The following is a 12,774-nucleotide window of genomic DNA, read 5'->3' on the forward strand; positions in this document are numbered from 1 at the left end:
TGTCCTTGGAATGAACTCTCTCTCAATTCTCGCCAGCAGACTCCTCTTGGTTGCCAGAAGTACAAACCTCGGACTGCTCATGGCTTCCCAAGACAGCAGAAGTCTCACAGCCTGCTCTTGGCCTTACATCTGTCCGAGTGTCCTGGGGCTGGTCCTCAACTCTTGAAGCCTCCATTTTAACAACTACACGTGATGATATGCCTCGAAGGAAAGCGAGTACCTCAGCTGGGTGGCACTCTTGGCCCTGACCATGTCATATGAACAGGTTTAAAGAGACCTTTCTCCCTTCCCTCCCTGCCTCCCTGGACAAGATCAAACAATCGCGCCAGGTGATCCATTGTGAGGACTTAAAGAGTGGATCCTTGGCATGAGGGTTCCAGCTTCCTGAACGATTTCCAGCTTCTCAGCTTTGGCATCCCTGGCCTTGGACTCCCCCTCTTCCTCTGCACCGAGGTCAGCTGGGCCACAGGCCTCTGACCATCTCCGGCTCCTGGCCTCTGCTCTCACTCACCCTCTGCTCAGTGGAGCTGGTCCTCTTTCCTCCACACCTCCACCCCGTGCCCCACCTCCTACCACTCCCTGTCTCCTCTTTACGTACTCAGACCCTACCCGCTCTGCTGCCCTCCCCAGACCACCTTACCCTCACCCAGAGCCCAACTAACTCACCTTCTCCACTAACTAGCTCACCTTCTCCACTAACTAACTCACCTTCTTCACTCTCCTGGACCCGCCTAGAAGGAAGGAGGAGATGCTCTTAGAGCCTCCGCCATCTCTGTGCCACCCATCTCCAGGTGCACAGGGCCTGACACTGAATGCCCGGGAATGGTGGGCCTGCGCATTTATCAGGGCACCCATGAGTTGGTACAGGATAGGGATCGTTGCCACCATCTGAAAGACAAGAGAGACTCAGAATGACTTGCCCAAAGCCAGCACGTGCACCCAGGTCTGCCCCAAAGCCAAGTCTTGCCTTCCTCTGACCTGTCAGCATCCCTGCGGGCTGCAGGCTCGGCCACTGTTTCTGTGACATTGCCTAGATGTCACAGCCTTGTCACTCAGTTGATGCCGCAGTCCGGCTGCAGCAAAGTAACCGGGGTGTGACGAGCAACTTGTGTACATTGATACAGCAGGAGTGGGAGCCGTTTATTGTAGGACAGGAGGGGTATATATACATTCCACACAGCTTTTCTAATTAACATAAACTAGATACAGCAGTCAACCAATAAGGAATCTCCACACTTAATGGCTCGCTGGCGTTACTTCACAAACCACTCCCTCTGGCAAAATGCCAGGCGCCATCTTGACTTGTTTACAGACCCTAACAAGTTGACACAATTTCTACCCTCCCAAGGAATTTCTGCTTACAAGAAAAGAAAGAAACATCTTAGAGACAACGGCTGCCCATAGATAATTAGGGGTCTATTTTTGTGCCAAAGCAGGGAACAGGCTGAGGAAGGTGACAAAGAATTCTACAAAGAAGTGATCAGTCTCAGTTTACCTTGAATCACAGACAATTTGCATTTTTACCAGAAGTGAACTCTGCCAGCCTAGGCTGACCACAGGCCTCAACAGAAGCCAAGTGGCAGGGTGTGCAAAGGATTCTGGATGCCATCCATGCTGAGAGCTCGCCATGCAGGAGAGAAACGGAGGGCCCCCACTAAAGGCCTTGCCTGAGGCTGCCCAGCAAGGCAGAGTGAAGGACCCTATGCTGGAACCCTGCTGTCCAGGTTCCACAGCTGAAACAGCCCCCTCACCAATCACCACCAGAGCCTGGACATTGCCTCTGGCCATAGGTGAAGTAATCCTTGGGCAGGAAACATCCATGTTAAGGCACCAGGGTTTCTGTTACTATTATGAAACACCTGAGAACGGATACTTTATTATTATTATTTTTCTTTAAAGAGGTTTTTTCAGAGTCATGGCTTTGGCATCTGTTCAGGTCTGGTAAGGATCTTGTGGTAAGTGGCATCATGGCAGGAATTCATGTAAGAGGGTACCATCACATGATCCAACAGGAAGCCAGAGAGGGGAATGGCTGGTAGGCCCCATCTCTTAAACATCCCTGTGGGGGACCTTAACCCAATCACACTGGGGACCAAGCTTCCAGCACACAAACCCTTGGGGGACAAACCACCTCCAATTCCACAGCAGGGTTGAGCCTAAAGCTTCAAAGTGCAAGTCAGATGCCTTTGAGTGACAGTTCCTCTTGCTCCCTGGCTGTCTAGTGTACTTGACTTCCAGAGCTTACTATTTTTATTGCTCCTTCTTCTGTGCAAACAAATCATTCTCAGTCATAAGCAGTGTTTTCCTGCTCAGCTCTTTAGTTTTAAAACAGATAATTAGCAATTAAAAATGAAAAATGCATTTCATTTTTAAAGATGCTACACAAATTCAGTCAAGCATTTCACGTATAAACTAAAACATTTACCAAATGAAAATATTACACCTCACAACTCATGTCAGTTTTAAATTTTAAACACAAATAAAACTCTGTCTTCATGAAGGATGGAATGAAAACCTCCAGTTCTATTTCAATGTACTGGGTAAATGCAGTAGCATGCTGGTGGTGCCGCCAGGTTAGGGACGTGGCCAGCACCAAGGCAAGCTCACAGGACTCTATGGAATTGAAATCCAGCAGCACATACTGTCACAAACAAGTCACAGTTTTTTCAAGCCATCCCACAGAGAAATTACTCTCCACTGTTCCATTACCAAAAACTGTGGAACAGTTAAAGATGGGTGTGGGGAGTAAGAACCTTGAACCCTCAGCATCAATATGGCCCTAGAAGCAGATTTGGCTTGAGCAGTAAAACTCAAGAGACGTCTTTGCAACTATGTTAGTCCAAGGGGGCTGTTATTAGGAAAAAAATGTACTTTAGACTGGATAATACATAAATAACAAAACCTATTGTTCATAGTTGTGGAAGGTGGGAAGTCCAAGGTCACGGTGACAGCTGATTGGGTGTCTAGTGAGGGCCTGTTTCCCATCCATGGTGCCTTCTCTGGGTCCTCTCATGGTGGAAGGGAAAAAGAGCCAGACAGCTCTCAGTCCTCTTTTACGTGAGCATGAATCCCACTTGGGGGGCTCCACCCTCATGCCCTAATCATCTCCCAGTAGCCCCACTTCTTAATGCAACACTCGAAGGTAAGATTTCAACACATAAATTTTGGCAGGACACAAAATCCAGATCATAGCAGCAATGTTTTTGTTCTATTCTTAAAATAAATTTGATGCCTGAATCATCTATATTAAGAATCACTCCTGTCTTTGCAGCACTTGGTAACTTTCAAAGCACTTTCACAATGATCATCTTGATTGATGATCCCTGGTTTGTAGATGGGCAAACTGAGGCTCCATGGTCAGAGCTGGATTTCATGGAGAAGATGCAATGTAAAAAGACTGGGTTCTTGGGGGGGGGGTGCTGGGGTTGTGGCTCAGCGGTAGAATGCTCACCTAGCACGTGTGAGGTCCTGGGTTCGATCCTCAGCACCACATATAAGCAAAATAAAGATACTGTGTCCAACTACAAGTAAAAAGTAAATATTAAAAAAAAAGATTGGGTTCTCAGAGAGCATATTCTGCCTCAGATAATACACTGGTGTTCTCCTTATGTAAACGATCTAATTACTGCTTGATTATAAAAATGATATCTAACTGGGTGCAGTGGTGCCCACCTGTAATCCCAGTGTTTTAGGAGGCTGAGGCAAAAGGATCATGCTGCTATAACAAAGTACCATAAATTAGGTGGCCTATGAACAACCAGAATTCATTTCTCACGGTTCCAGAAGATGGAAAGTCCAAGAGAAGTCCCTGGTAGACTTGGTGTCTGGTGAGGGCCAGTTTCCTAGTTCCGCGATGGTGTCTCTCACTTTGTCCTTTCATGGTAGAAAGGCAAGAAAGCTCTCTGGGACCTCTTTTCTAAGGGCGCTAAACCCATTAGTGAGGGTTCTGCCCTCATGGCCCAACCACCTCCCCAAATCTTCACTTCCTAAAACCATCACCTTAGCGGGTAGATTTCAACACATGAGTTTCAGGGGACTCAGACACTCAGGTCACAGCGATCAGTATCTCCACCCTGCATCCGGCAAATGGAGCCCCCAAAGGCCAAGCAGATGCGTCCAGCTGTGTGGGATGAAGATTCCAGGGCCGGGGGCTGACTCTAGGTCCCATACCAGCTGGCTCTCACGTCCCCAGGGGCAGACACCAACCTTAGGGGTCTTGAGTACTCCAGGCATTTCCAAGGCAGGTGACGCTGAGTGACCTAGGCGAGCCACGTCACTTTCTCATGAGCAGAGGAGAAACGACCAGAAACTCCCTCCCTGGTGGGGATTGCAGGGATTTGATCCAATGTAGCCAACACCACGGCAGCGCCTGGCCCACAGCGGATGTTCAAGAAATAGCAGCTCTACTGTGAGTGACGCGGTCAGCCATTGGCTCAGCAGGTGAAGGTGGGGGCTGGGAAGGGCCACCCCACGTGCCCTGGAAGGGTGGGAGGAGCTAGTGCCCTGTCTCTGCAGGTGGCCCAGCCTGAGCAGGAGGGCACTTCCTGCAGGCACCAGGTGCTCAAGGGAGGCTCTCGCTGACAGGTGAAGGTATCGCATCTGCAGGGGCAGCCTGGAGCCTGCAGGGCCCACAAGGAATCCCTGGATTCTCCATGTCAGACCGCCCCAGGCTTCCCTCAGGCCTCCCTTGGGGAGGGGAATCCATGCCTGTCCCCTGCGCTCTCAAGGGCGGGCTCCACTGGGAGAAGACACCGTTCCAAATTTACGCATATGGCTGTGGACAAAACTGGGCCCTTCACAGCCCACGGAGGGCCTCAACTCTGCCCAGGGTGTGATGGTAGCCGCCACGCGAGACTCTCCATAAAATAAGAATGATGTCAGAGCTGACAAATTGCCCCAGCTTCTGCCTCCTGACATCTGAAGGTCAGGACATTTGAGGCTGGTTCGGTTGACACTATCAGTGGTGTGGATGTCAAGGCCAGGATGGGAGCCCTGCGGAGAGATGAATTCTCCAGAGAGGAGCTGTGGCCCCAAGCTGGGCAGGAGGATTTGAGGGCTTCTAGGTTCCTTCCCCAAAAGCTGGGACAGGGATCAGGGCTGAGGGGGTAGGTGCCCTTAAGGACATAGCAGGGTCACACCCTTGGAACTGTGTCTGGGAAACAAGTCTGAGGTCTCCGACTTTGAGTAAGACATGCAGTCTCTCTATGCCTCAGTTTCTTCACTTGAAATTGTGTGCATTTATTCTCCAAATATTGACTACATGTTTTCTTCATGTCAGGCGCTGTTTCGGGCCCTGGGAATTCTAATTCAATAAGCAAAGTTCTCGACTTTATGAAGGTTAAATTTTAGTAAGGGAGAAAAGTAATCAACAAATAAATAAATATACAACCGATCGGCGCTGAGAAAATGAAACAGTGTGCTGGGTTGAACAGGGTCTTCCCAAAATTTGTGTTCATTTAGAATCGGTGAAGGTGACCTTATTTGGAAATAAGATCTTTTCAGATGGAATCAAGTTCAGAAGAGGCCTGTCTGGATTCGGGTGGACCCTACATCTAATAACACTGATGTCCTTACAAGGAGAGGGGAAGTTGGACACAAAGATACAGGCTCACAGGGAGAAGGCCCAGTGAGGACAAAGCACTGCTCAGAATGACACAGCCACAAACCAAGGAACACCAAGGATGGCGGGCAACCCCCAGAAGCCAGGAGAGAGGCCTGGAGCAGACGGGCCCTCAGAGCCTGCAGAAGACAACACCCTCACTGACTCCTTCCAGGCTTGAGACCTGGAGAGAAACACACGGCGCTGTTTGGATCACCCTGTTGGTGGTCACCCATTGTGGCCGCCATGGAAGTGAACGAGCATGGCTAAGGAGCAGCTCCGTTATTGACCGCGATTTGGGGAGGCCCCCTGACTAGGGGACCTACGGGCAGAGGTTGGAATGAAGTGCAGGTGATGGCTTTGCCGCTATCTGGGGACAAGGAGAGACAGAGGGACCAACTCTGGACCTACCACACCAGGCTGTGGGGAGAACCAAATGCGTTAGTATGTGTCAATCTCTTAGCACAAAGCCTGGCACCTAGATCTCAGCAAGTGCTGGGTTGGGGTCGTGGTTGGGTGGACTGAGGTCCTTGGAGAGCTCTCGGTCGCCTCTGTCACCTTTGCAGCCAAGTTCAAGCTTCCTAACAGAGTGTCTGGGTCCTCCCAAGATCCAGCCCCTGCTGACATCTCTGGCTTCTTCTTTCATGATTCCCCCGTCTCAGCTTACTCTTGGGCCACCCGGGACCACGGCCAAGGAGGGCACACGCTGCTTCACACCTGGCACTGGGCGACCCCTCTGCCTGGGCGCCTCCACCCTTGACCTCAAGGCAGCTCCGGGTGCCCTTCTTTGAAGACCTCCCTGGCTCATTCATTTCTTCCGCAAAAGCTCGCCAACACGTACAACCCGCCAGCGTTTCCAGGACTCAGGCACACCCCCATCCTTCCACCTTAGTGCCCTCTCTCTATTGGTGCTCCTTCATTTCGCCTATAAGGAAACAGGTCAGGAGAGAGCAGAGGACAAGCCAAAGTGGCATCACAAATCAGAAGGAGTAAGGTGTTAGGTATATGGGGGTTGGTTAGGGACAGCCTTTGAAATCACGGTCTTGGTTGAAAACAAACAAACAGACCAACGAAAAGCCAGCTAGTGCTGCTGACCCCTGGCCACCAGGCATTGTTGACAGCTGCTGGTTTCTGATGTCCCTTGTCACCCAGACACAGGATTCCAAGGGGCTGGGATCATGGAGCTCGTGTCCCCACCTGCCTTGGCTCGTGTTCGTTATGATTTCTGCATTGTCAGGAGCCCTTGTCCCACGGCCAGGAAACCCATATTTCACACTTTGCTGGAAGGGATAAAAGAATTTAGGGGCCAAAACAGAAGTCAGATTGTTATATTGTTCTAAATAAGAATTGTTGAGTAGTTGCCAGAGATTTGAAAATGACAAGAATGGGTATTGTGTATTTTGCGGCTGGAGAGCAAAAATATTATTTTTGGAAGATGTCCCGTGGACACTCCCTCCGCGGCGCATCAGAAAACAGAGCGCTTCAGTTCATGTGCTGGTGGCGCTGAGAGATGGACGGAAAGACCGTCAGGCGACGAGTGTCGGCTCCGGGCAGGGGAGGCAGGTCTGGGAGAGTCGGGGCCCAGCCTGGGCACACCCCTGCTCACAGGCTTGGTGTCCTGATCCACGTCACCTCCCTCCTGATGGCAAATCCCTTTGCACCAACGAATAAGAGGAAACTGGGAGTTCTCCTCACATGGCCTCCCTGGCTGCAGTCCGGCCAGGCTGACCGCACAGGTCCACAGCTTGTGGACACCAGCTCTGACTGAGAGGCCACAGCACCAGGAGAGAAAGAGGAGTCCATGGCGACACCCGGAAATGGGGCTGCATCCATGGTGGCCTTTCCCCTCATCAGATCCAGGTCTGCAGTGGGCACTTCCCAAAGTGTCTTTATGACACCAGAGGCTCCTGAGACCTCGTGGGGCAGAGGTTATCAACCCAGCCTTTCGTGCAGGGAAACCGAGGCCCAGAGACCCCAGGGCTGCCTAACTCCCTGACCCTGTGTCGCTCCATACCTGACCTCTATCCATCACCTCCTGGGGACACAAAGGAAGGAGACATGGGCCCTCCCTCCCAAGGCTCATGGCTTTGTCTGCTGCCTACGTGGAGGTAGGCTCCTCGGGTGGTGGACATGGCCAAAGAGGGCCATTGCCCACCTTCTTGGGGGGTCACTGCACAGTGTAAACACTGGGCCAAAGAACCAGCGCCTTCCTGCCCAGGTAAAGAATTCCCAGAGTTAGGGGGACCCTCTCGTTCCTCTCCATCAGACCTCCTCAATACTTGAGGGTTCAGGGGCTGGAAGGCCACGTGCTAGGGACAGGGATAGGAAAAGCCCCCATCCTTGGTGACATCCACAGCAGGCAGCCAGCCCACCCTCCCGAGAGTGGAGAGCTGAAGACTCAGAATGACTTTTGCTTCAGCCCTAAATCAAGTTCTGTTTCCTTTGTGCTATCAAAAAAGCAGCCAGGCTACTAGAAACTGATGTTCTCCTTCAAGTTCAAACACAATCACAAAGGCTGAGCAAGTGCTGAGTGCTTGCTGTGTGCCACACACTGTAGCCGATGCTGTGCTGTCTGCACCTTATTTGATCCTCACTGAAAACCAAGAGGCAGATGGGGGGTCCATCCCCACTTTACAGGGAAGGAAATGAGGGTTTAGGAAAAGGGCAGCCCGCACCCCTTAGGTGTCAGGAGTAACCCCTTTATCCTGCCAGGAACAGTAACATTAAAAAGCAAAACATACTAATCCCACATTACTCCCTTGTGTTTGAATACACTTTTTAAAGAGCAATTCTAGGCTCATAGCAAAATGGAGTAGAAGGCATAGAAATTTCCCATGCAGCCAGGCGCAGTGGCACAAGCTTGTGATCCCAGCAGCTCAGGATTATGAGTTCAAATCCACCCTCAGCAACTTAGTGAGGCTCTAAGCAACTTAGTGAGACCCTGTCTCAAAATAAAAAGTAAAAACAGATTGGGGTGTGGCTCAGTGATTAAGTGCCCCTAGTCAATCCCTGGTACAAAAAGGAAAAAAAAGAGAAATTTCCCACAGAACCCTGCCCTCCCCCATACTGTTCGCCCTGTCTGAGGGCAGGGAAAACCTTTCCTGCAGCCCCTCCCTGGCCTCTGGTGAGCGAGGTCACCCAACAGTTTCATAAAAGCCACTCTTCCAGATTCTTGACATTTTCCATCAGAAGCAATAATTTTTTTTTTTTTAATTTTTAGCCTCTTGTATTGGTAGTATAAAACGGATTCTAAGCATTCCTGGCTTCTTTAACAAAGTACATGGAACATGGACTCTAAACAAACCTTAACGCCCGATATCCCCTGGAAACCCACTCTGTGCCGGCTGCCCGACCCTGCACCAAGGGCCGCGATTTGTTCTCCACGGGATGATTCCGTTTTCTTTGCCATCGCCTCCTCCCGGAGCTCCCGCCTCTTAGTTCCATTTCTCAGCACGTCCCCAGCGGCTTCCGAACCACTGTGCACCCCAACAGGGGAGAGGAGTTATGTTGTCCAGAGGAGACCTGATTAAATCAGTAATGTTCGCGTCACACACAATTCTGAGCCACCCAGCTGACGAGAGAAGCTGAAGGTGACAGGAACCTGCTCCGTGGGGAGCGCTGGGAATTATTTTGGTTGATACCCACATGCATTTTCTGCTTTCTTCCGGGGCAATGGCTGTGCTCTGCAGCTAGGAGCTTCCCACTCAGGCCCTTGGGTGAGCAGAGTGCTGATAAAACTCTACACAACGCAGATCGCCATATTGGCCAGGTAGCCTGGGATCATCGGCGCCTTGGTGGGAGTCCAGTAGGAGAGGAAAGGAGCTCAGATCTGAGGGCCAGGGCTGGTACTAGCCAGGCATCTAAGTAGACACTGACCCCTTCAGGGCAGGCCCATCAAGGAGGAGGCTAGGGATCAGGACAGGTCACTTGGGAGGAGGAGACAGAAGAAACACTAAGTTTCTAGAATTTTCTCTGCTGAGTTCCATCCCCCTAGGGGACGTTGCTATCAGCCCACCACCTGTTATAGCCCAGGCCAAGCCATGGAGGTGCCTTGGGCAGGCTAATCTCAGATGGATCAGCGATGTGGTGTCTCTTCTAACCCACAGCTTTACCTGCAGGCCTGATGTTGAATTAAGGAGCAAGTCACTGAACAACACTTGCAGGAAGGGCAGAGAAAGTGGCCCAGGGCATTTCTCTGGCTCTCCTCCATTGAGTCTCACGGTTCTGCTCCAGGTTCACCTTACCTGTGCCATTCGACAAAATGAAAGTCCCCAGTTAGCCAAGCCATGGCCCTGAATGGCTCTTTCCCCGAGCAAACCTCTCAGAGGTCTCACCATCTCCATCCTAAATACCTGTTGCATCTCCTTGTATTCTACCTACTTCCCAAGAGGAGTCCTGGTGGGTGCGAGTTTCCCCATTTTGTGACATTGCCCATGTTTTAGATAGGTGCCCAAGACAGCTGCCCAGCTGTTCCACCCTCCATCCTGCTCTTGTCAGGATGGACAACTGAAGAAGGCTAGTGAACTCCCAAAGGTGACATCTCAGTACCCCCCACAGACATGGAGCTGGACTAGATCTGCAGACGTTTTAAATGAAAGAATTCTTTTGAAATCCATTAACCCAATCTCCACTTGAATAGCAGAAAACATAGAGTCTCCAAGAGGTCAACAAAATTGTTCAAGGTCATAGTCAAGAAGTTGCAGAGTTGGAATTTGAGCCAAATCTGATTGTGTTGCTGCTGGCACTGCCACTGGTGTGTCTTGGGACATGGACAGGCCTGGCAGGGCAGGTGGTATGTCTGCATCCCTGGGAGGCAGCCTTGGTGACACTTGGTGGGTTGAAAGGCAAGGCCTGGGTTCTGTGGTTAAGGAATGGAGGGCTGGGGCACGAGGCTGGATCAGCAGAGGGCCCCGGGTCGAGACCCTGTCAGTCCCTCTTCCCACCACTCAGGCCTCATCTTGGATGCTGGACCTGGAAGGAGCCCTCTGGCCAAGTCATGTGGCCCCAGGAGTCTGGAAACAGAGGGGCCCACACTCATGAGCACAGCCGAGGGGAAACCTGGAGACAGGGTGTTGGGGTTCACAGCAGAGAAGAGTTGGATACCCACGAGAAAACAGAATGAGCAAGAAACAGTGAGCCCGCCGCATCAAAGGCCGGAGGAGAACGTCACAGAGGGGCCCAGGCACTTCTTCTCCAGGGGTCCCTACACTTTGAAAAGTGACCCAAGCTGAGCCAGTCCTGCTCAGGGTCGTCCTGGTGGCTCCTCTGGGTTGGCTTTGGGAACTGTGGCCTGACTCGGGGATATTTTAAACGGACCAAGGTCCCGGAGCTGATGCTCGGTCCAGCTTTCCTTAGGTGACCTTGTTAAATTGTTCAAACGACCCTATGAAATGCATAGGGCTGGGTCCCTCTTTCCATACGGAGAAACTGAGGCTCCCAGAAGTTCCTCGCAGGATCACGCGTGGATCGGAAGCTAGTGAGGCCCAAAGACCCGGCGTTCAAAGCCAGCCCCATCTGACTGTACAGCTGGCACTTTGTACCCAGCCCGCGGCCCCACAACGTCCCCCGCTGGGTTTCCTGGCCGCCGGTGACCTCTGTCTGGAGTGTGACACGTGGAGTGGGGAACTGAGTCGTGGGTGTTGGCGACAGGTCCTGATTCACACTGGGCTAACTTTAGATTCCCCCACAATGGCTCCTCCTAATATAGAACAGCCCGAGGATCACGTTGGCAAATGTTCTGTTGTTGTTGGATTTGACCAGAAAAAGGAGGACAGCGAAGGCGATGAGGTCATGGGCACCGCGGCCCCGCCCCCACGGCTGCCTTCCAGGGTCCAGGAAGCTGTGATAGGGACAGCGCCAAGAATCTCCATGGGGTTTTCCAGCCCATTGTCAAGGGTCTCTCTCTTCCTGGCTGAAGGAAAACAGAGCCAGCCCCGTGGGCCCCCTGGCTGCTCTGAACCTAGTGAGTCCTTGGAGAAGAGCTAAGTGTCCAAGGCAGTGTCACCCACGCACCTCCAGGAGCAGCGAGCAGTCCTCCAGCCCCTGCCGGCCCCACCCTGGGCAGCCACCAGCACGCGCTTAGTGTGCAGCAGGTGGTTCATTGGCACACACCATGCAAGTGTGTGCAGGAGCAGGTCGCGACAGTGCTACCCGGCATGTGGGAGCTCAGAAGCAGCTCAGTCCCCTGGCCGACTGCCTCCCGAGGTGAGTTCAAGGGGTCACAGTCCTCGCTCCCCTGGATAACAGTACCCCCACCCCACATTAAGCAAACATGAGAGCCCCCCACCAGCTGCACATGAGCAGACCCCCTTCCTGCCTCCTCCTGGCTGGGGACCTTGGTAAGTCTACTCTCCTTCGGCCTCAGTTTCTTCATCTATAAAATGGGGGAAAGACCAGCTTGGTGGGTGCTGCCTAAGTTCTAAACGGGGAATGTGAGCCGCTGTCTCGGCTCAGTGCCCGTCCTCTGGGGCCTCCACGGAGGGCAGGAGGGACGCAATGTTCCAATCTCCAGATCCTGGAAAGAAGAAGTTCTCTGATTTTTCATGAAAAGAATTGAAAGGCATGAACACGAACTCACATTTCCACACTAAACGAAGTTCCTTGTGGTAAAGGACAGCCACAAAACAGCTCGATCTTGGGAGCTCCTGGACACCTCGCTGTGAGTGTCGGAGTCCGGCCGAGGTCCCTGTTAGGGTTCTGCTGACAGCTGGAAAAAGAGCCGAGTGGGGCAATCCATGGGCAGCCCCTGGAGAGACTTCCCCAGTTTCCACACCAGGAGAGGGCACTATTTTGACCCGTTTACAGTTGAAATGGAGGCTCAGAAAGGTTGAGTCACTTATGGGAAGTCACACAGGAACTGGGAATTGCCCCAGCTTGATACATTTGCACTTTGCTGACTTCCTGGGAGATCAGGTTCCAGTGAAGCAGCCCCAGGGCCCCTCACTTCTAAGTTTCTCTAAAGGCCTTGCTGGGGAAAGAGAATGAGACGCGAAATGCTGCCCCCTTCCTTCCTTCCTTCCTTCCACATCTGCCCTGCTCCCAGCCCCACCTGTACCAGGGGCCACGGGGCCCTGAGGTCCAAGGACACCAGACAGAATGCTCTTGGAGATCTCCGCATCCACACCTGTCATTTTGGCCGTTGGGGAAACTGAGGCCCAGGGAGGGAAGTGGCTGAG

The sequence above is a fragment of the Ictidomys tridecemlineatus genome, chromosome 12 (assembly GCF_052094955.1).
Source record: "Ictidomys tridecemlineatus isolate mIctTri1 chromosome 12, mIctTri1.hap1, whole genome shotgun sequence".
In the NCBI taxonomy this organism is placed as follows: Eukaryota; Metazoa; Chordata; class Mammalia; order Rodentia; family Sciuridae; genus Ictidomys; species Ictidomys tridecemlineatus.